Here is a 7,051-nt window from a genome sequence, read left to right on the forward strand (position 1 = left end):
ATATATATATATATATATATAAAAGAAAAGAAAGGGAGAATTATTTTGTCGATACTGGAATTACCGGAATTCGGGATTTTCGGGAGCGAAAAGAATCATCTTAATTGAAAGCAGGTATATTAGTATTAATTTTAGCTTTGCGCTCGACGGCCTCTTTAGGGGATATGCAATTTTTTTTTTTTCCTCGTCGGCTCGAAACTTTGCTCGTTTTAATTTCTCGCGGATTATTCATTTCGTGCACTTGAGCTTGTCAAAACATAAGCGAGCTTTATTTAACAGGGTTGCGGTTCTCCGGGGTATAATGTCATTGTACATCGACGTAGCTATCCATTCTAGCGGCTAACGAGCTAGCCGTAATATCATTGGGCCGAGTTGGCAAGCACTAAACAATTTTAATGAGATATCCGAAAGAGAACAAAGTTGCCGCTCTAATTTCGTCGGCCTTGCTAATTTTACTTCAACCTTTTTTACAAGTTGCCCAATTAACGTTATTTCATCCGCGTGAAAATAATTCGTTCCGTTGTTGCGAGCGAGGAAATCGGGGAAATTCGAGCGAGTCGCCGATCCCTCGTTTTCTTGTTGTCGGGATCGATCGTCGAAACCGCACGAATCTTCGTTAATCAAAATAAAAAATCTCGATGATAATAATAATAATAATAATTTGATCGAAAGATTTTCGAATAAACGTCTATTTCTATCCTAAAACGCGCCAAATGATGATCGGAGACTCATGGCATTGTAGATAGTTCCCTAGTTCCCTGAAATCATCGAATGATGCATCGTGGGATTAATTGGTAATCAGAATATCGATGCCGCATAATATTGACTACCATATCTAGCTCGGTGATAGATATATCGCCCACGGTAGATATATCTTCCTATTACGTTGCTCATCGAATAATCCGTTTTCCGAAAATTTTCTTCGAAACGTTGCTGCGTGTTATTCCATTCAAATTATCTTCCCGTTGTTCCGTCCGTTTTTTTTTTCTTTCTTTCCAACATTTTATAAAACATCGTAATTGATTAAAATATCATTTGAAAAAAATGAAAATTCGAATTCCAATTACTGTAAACTAATAATTGATGATAAAATTTTTGTTTCAGATATTTTTGCGAAATTAGCCGTTTATACCGGAGAAGGATGGATAAAGAATAAACTCTGTCGACGATCGTTACTTGAACGAGAAAGCTCGTATGCGTGGATTAACTTCAATAAAATCTCAATTTGAACTGTCGTTATGTGTGCGCACAGGTGGTATTTAGACAATTTACCTTTGGCAAACTTCAATTTTGTTGTACGCTGTAATAATCAGAGATAAATAAATTATCGTTGAACAAATAATAAATGATCATAACCATTTGTATGCAGCGGCTAAACGGGAGAAGGGGAGAAGGGTATATGATAATCTGTTATAAATCTCGATATAGTTTAATGCCTCGGATTGTTTACAATCGATAATAATCCGACGTAACCGTACTGAAAATTCAACGTTCGTTACAATCGCATTATCGATTCTATCGTGCTCTAATTGCGGCGATCTTCGTTTCGTCGATTGCTCGAATCGATGCACGCAAGATTAACGTTTAACGTTTAATAAGAATACATCGAGTTTTTAAATATATCTATCTTTAAAAAATTATTTGATTTATCACTCGTAACGATCGAACGAATCTATACTCTATATTCGTTAACCTAACCTAACTCGATAATCTCGTAACATTTTTCGCACTTTGTTCTCGTCTCGTAGTTTCCACACATTTTTCGTTAACCTGTACGACCTAACCAACATCCTCGTTTAATTTCTCTCTCTCTCTAATCTAATCCCTGACGTTTGAAAAATACACTCGTTCCATAGGCATATTACCGACGTTTGTTCCCGTCGTTCCGTTTATAGGCGGAATGTACAAGGCGAGCTTCACCGTGAACGTAGCCGCGTTTGAAATATATTCGTCGATCAATCGAGTCGATTTAATTAAGTCGACCTAATACATTAGCGCCACCTTTGCGGTATCTCTTCGAACAGAAATTTCGCGAGAATATCGATCATTTTGCCGCGTTCGAACGCGGTCGAATATTTTTTTCTTTTTTTTTTTTATAGCATTTTCCTACCCCGCGTATTTTCATCTCGATATTTTAATATCAAGTATATACGTACGTTCGGAGAAATTTGTTTCGCGCCATTTATATTCCATTCGTTGCGAATGTTTCGAGTTAAGTAAAAATCGAAATAGTTTCTCACGTAAATTACGAGCGACATATCAGGTTCTCGAATAAATTCAAGTTTTCCATTATATACAAATTTACAATAGACGCTAGTTACAACGTATCCACGGTTATTTTAATTTCCGGTTGGTCACCGTCTCGGAAAAGCGGAGTCGGCGATAGGGCATTATCGTTGAACCGTGCCTCCAGCTATGCTACGTTACGAAACTTCTCTTCGCAAATGCACAGATTTACAAATGAATCGAACGATTTCCCGATACCAGGCTGAATTCGACGAATAGAAAATTTATAGAATCTTCGACTTTTTGATATATCGTTATCGTTCCTTCTCCTAGAGCTTACTCGTTAGATTCCTTGTTGTAAAAAACATGACACGCTATTTCAAAAATTCGTCTTTATTTATTCGATTCGAATAGAGAATGAGAATTAAAAGTTTTAATTATTTCATAACCTAAATCTAGAAATTGGCGCGGAGATCCTTATTCCCGTAAAGTTAAAAAATCCTCGACGTCGAAAACAACTTACTCTCGAATATATGGTTGTTTTCCCTTTCGTTTCTCCTCGCTACGGATATATATATACAAGAATATATAATAAATTACTCTCTCCCCGGTCGACTCTAAATATATTTACTCGATTCGATGGGAGGGAAAAATTGCAAACAACCGGCGTAGACAAGGTAAGAAGTGGTGTAAAAGAGGCGAAGAAGAAGAGGAGGAGGAGGAAGGTCGGTAGGGAGGTCAGCGCGTGACAAATGAGGCTGTTTGTCTGAGCCTCGTACACACGGATAACGAGCCCCCTCAGAGGTCTTCGCTAGCTCCTCTTTGCCCCGTCGACTCTCGAGAGCGGCATCTCTCGGTATTTCATCGCGCCATTTCTCCCCCCTCCTCGTCTCGCCGCGCCTCGGCTACCCGACAAAATTGCGTACTTTAAACACACCTGGCTGCCATCCTCGAGGATGTCGTTCCGTCTAATTGACGCGGTAATTAGCGACGAAACGGACGGTCTAACGGATTCGCGAAAACTAGGAACAGGAAGGAGAGGAGGGAGGGGAGAGGCGGCGAAAGGCCGAAGAAGAACCGAATTCGCGATTTGGCGACGGCAAAGGGAGATGGTAAGAAGAAATTTCGCTGATTTTGCAGGGTTTAGAGGAGGACGTGGTGGAACGCTATATTTCCGGAATTCGTGAAATGTACGTGGAAGGGTACGAACGTGTCCGGCATCGAAGAAGCCTCGTTAATTAGCCACTGTTTCGGATCCATCCGTAATTACCTATTGCGCCTGCCCGTCTGGCCTGGGAACAAAAACTCGGCGGCTGCTCGAGCATCGTATTCGCGATCTTTAATTAGCCTGTTCGATAAATCGAAGGTCGAATCGCAGCTTCTCCCTTTCTTCGTGGATGTAAATTGAAAACGAAACGTTTCCTCGTTTAATCTCCTTTTTCTTCCGACTCATATTTACTCATTCTATCGAAATATTCGAAAATATTTTGTATCTGTCGTTCTGAAACTAAAATCCGCAACGTAAGGAAAGAGGCTTAACGAATCGAATGCGAATTATTACCTTTTTAGTTTGGTTTGTTGATCGACTTCGAGAGGATGCTCACGTGGGAGATATAATTCAGCAAATGGAGATTGGTGAATTATCTCATTACATGTAATATACATTTTAGGTGTACGAATAAATTCTTTCTCCTTTTTTTCCAAATTTTGCCACGATTTTTCGTATATTCCGTACAGATACAGCGTTCTCTGCCAGTGGCGCGCAAACCGTTTCGATAGACAATTTCCTAACCTTCTCGTGCGCCGTATCGTTCGAAATCGTGCACTGGAAACTGGTCATCGCGACTTTTCTTAACGCGTTGACTGTCACGCGTGTTTCCAACGAAATCTCCTTCAGGATATGCACGTCACTGTACCAAGCGTACTTCACTAGATTCTTCCACCGATATTCTACTAATGCAAGTCTCTGGTGTTCGCAAGAATAATCTTCTACATTATTTGTTTTCATCGTTACATTCCAGAGGTCCTCACTTGTCAGTTTGCCACTGTATACGAACACGCCACTCTTCGAATCTTTGCCGAGTTAAAATTTCTGTCTTAATTCGTTCCAATGTCGAAAAGAAAAATAGAAAAGTTACGTCTTAGTGAATCATATAGCAGACATATATGACATATAGCGGACAACTTTTTGTTCTAACCAACTTCAGCTTTGTATAGAATGCTTTAAAGTTTTACGTTCTTTTAATAAATCATTTTTGTATTATTTTCATAATAATTCGATAGTTTTATTACACCTGTGGAATATCTTTCCAAATACTTACGAAGATTCTTCGTAATAGTTAAATAAGCGTCACGAATGCGCGATAGTTAACGTATTAAAAGCGAAAGAACACTGTTTCAGATGGCGCCACGAACTAATTCAGTCGCAAGTTACGATCATGGAAAAAAAGGGAAGGGAAGGAACTTGTTTACGCGCATCTAATGGAACATAGTGGACGCAATTATCTTTTCGACTTCACTGATCGCACGATCGATATCGATCGCGTTATAAATTATCATTGCGCGATATAAAATAGATTATGCGCATATTGTCGTCATAACGAGGAGAGTCGGTGGTCTGTTTGAATTGCAAATAGAAACGACGCCCGTAACGCGAATGAAATTAGCGTTAAATCCATTGACACTGATAAAGCGCGAATGGACTCGGTCCGGAGGAGTTGGGTCAACGGTGACCTAACCGCGTTTTCTCCCTCCTTCCACCTCGAGCGCATCGATTTTAATTAATCCTAGCTGTAATAGTCGTCGTTGGACCGTCGTCCGGGAAATCGTAGAAGGAAAAAAAAAAGAACAAGGATTCTATTTCCACTCGACTCGATAATATCGCGGCAATCGCTTCCAACCTGTGCTCGTTTCCGTCCGTGAAATATATATAAACGAAAGGGAGGAGAAGGGAAATCGATGGGAAAGAGAGAGAGAGGGGAAAAAAAGCAAAAAAAAAAAGAACGAGAGAAAGATGATCAAGCGATGATCGATATCAGCCAAGGATAAAAATGGCTCGGCTCGTAACATATGGCGCGATATCATAAGGGAAAAAAAGGTGGAAAGAAAATTTCAGATTCTATCGCGTTCTTTTTCTTTCTTTCTTTTTTTCTTTCCTTTTTTTTTTTTTTAACCTTCCCCTAGCTTAGAAAGATAAGGAGACGAACCGTGATAACGATATCCGGGACTTACGCTACTCTCGAAAATAACTGTGTATCACCGTTGCTTGCTCGACCTCGTAAACCTAGAATTTCCCGTATCTTCTTCCGTTCAATTTTTCCCTTCTCTTCGTTTAATTTCCACCAACATCCGAGCGATCGTGATTTAGTTAAAAAAGCGAAAAAAGAAAAAAGAAAAAGAAAAAGTATATATATATATGTAGTTTCTCTGTCTGACGAAGAATATTTTTTACTCGTGGGATTTTGATTAGATTCTTGATTGCACGTTTCGCGCGAGCGTAGGTAACCGGGATATGCAAATTGGATCGTAATAATATTTCAACTATGGAGGCGCGCATACAGATGGATATCGGTACGAAGAAAAGTTATTGTTACACAGAAAATGGAGAAACGCGTAAATGCCGATTTTCAGCGGTTGCAGTTTAAACAGCAACGAAACGACGACTCGGCGATGATCAGCTCCCCATCTTTTCCAATTTCTCTCTCGACTTCTCTCCAGAATTTTCTCCTGGAAGAGAATTTGCATGGCCGATCAAAGCACGTTTCTCATCGTAATTCAAAAACGCCGAGTGTTGCGAAAAAGTGAGGAGGTGGGCAAAAGACGGAATTCGTAAATATACAGAATGTTTATAAAAATGTGGGACACCTTTGGATTCTACACATCAAAAGAATAAAAAAAGTTCATGTACACGTACAGCCGATAAGGCTTTATTTAACCAGTTATATATTTTAAGTTTGCATTAAATATAACGAGAACGCTACGATCGGCGCAAACTTCGTTTCACTCATCGCTGCGTCAGCCGTTCCCACGTACAGATTCCAAATTTATTCCACGTTTTTCCCGATTTTATTCCCTCGCCTGTTCTCCACGTATTAATTTGCTGAGATTAATACCGTCCAACGAATCTCGATAATGATAAAAGAAACGCTAGATATACAATATTAGGTGGTTCGGGAAGTAATTTCGTCTTTTCACACGAGCGTCGCTACGTGTCGAACGTTTATCCACAGCCAACTTCGTTCTAAACTGTGTTGTTATCGTGCGTTTCGAGAGTTGGCATTTCGCAATTTATTTATAAGAAAAATTCATTTGATTGTGCGGTTGTGCGGTTGTGTTTCTCGTGCGCGATAACGAAGATGCGAAATCAAAAGGAATATTTTTGATGTGTTTTATTTTTTTATTATCAAGAGGTTAGAAATGCCGTTCAAGCAAGAAAAAAGTTACGCGAAGTGTATTAATGATACGCCAGTGTCAAAACGCCAGTGGTTTTCGAAATTTCGTTTCAACATAAGTTTCAACATTCAAGATAAAATAAAGGCACCGATCGAAGCAAACCGACAAACAATGATTCGAGAAATATTCGTGATCGCATGAAACGACTTAGTGTTTCATTGTCGTGAAGAAAACGAAATTTACTTTTCGTATAGTAAATCCAAAATCCAATCGATCCTAACGTCATATATAGGATGTTTATAAAAATATAGGCGAGATTCTAGACATTAAAAGGATAAAAGAAGCTTATGTACGCTTATGTTCGATAAAGCTTTATTAACGAGTTATATATTTTAAGTTTATATTAGGTAGATTCCATTTGGGCGCGCGTACT

The 7,051-nt window shown here is 39.2% G+C and overlaps 1 long non-coding RNA gene across 1 annotated transcript; it reads right to left on the reverse strand.

Moving 5' to 3' along the window:
* Window positions 1-1,418: 1,418 nt before the first annotated feature.
* Window positions 1,419-5,035, reverse strand: LOC122718354. The gene is made up of 2 exons (XR_006347358.1): window positions 3,788-5,035; window positions 1,419-3,733 (listed from the first exon to the last, which is right to left on the reverse strand). It is a non-coding gene; the product is annotated as an uncharacterized LOC122718354 (long non-coding RNA).
* Window positions 5,036-7,051: the final 2,016 nt, after the last annotated feature.

The sequence above is a fragment of the Apis laboriosa genome, unplaced genomic scaffold (genome assembly GCF_014066325.1).
Source record: "Apis laboriosa isolate Shangri-la unplaced genomic scaffold, ASM1406632v1 scaffold11_cov152, whole genome shotgun sequence".
NCBI classification, from domain to species: domain Eukaryota; kingdom Metazoa; phylum Arthropoda; class Insecta; order Hymenoptera; family Apidae; genus Apis; species Apis laboriosa.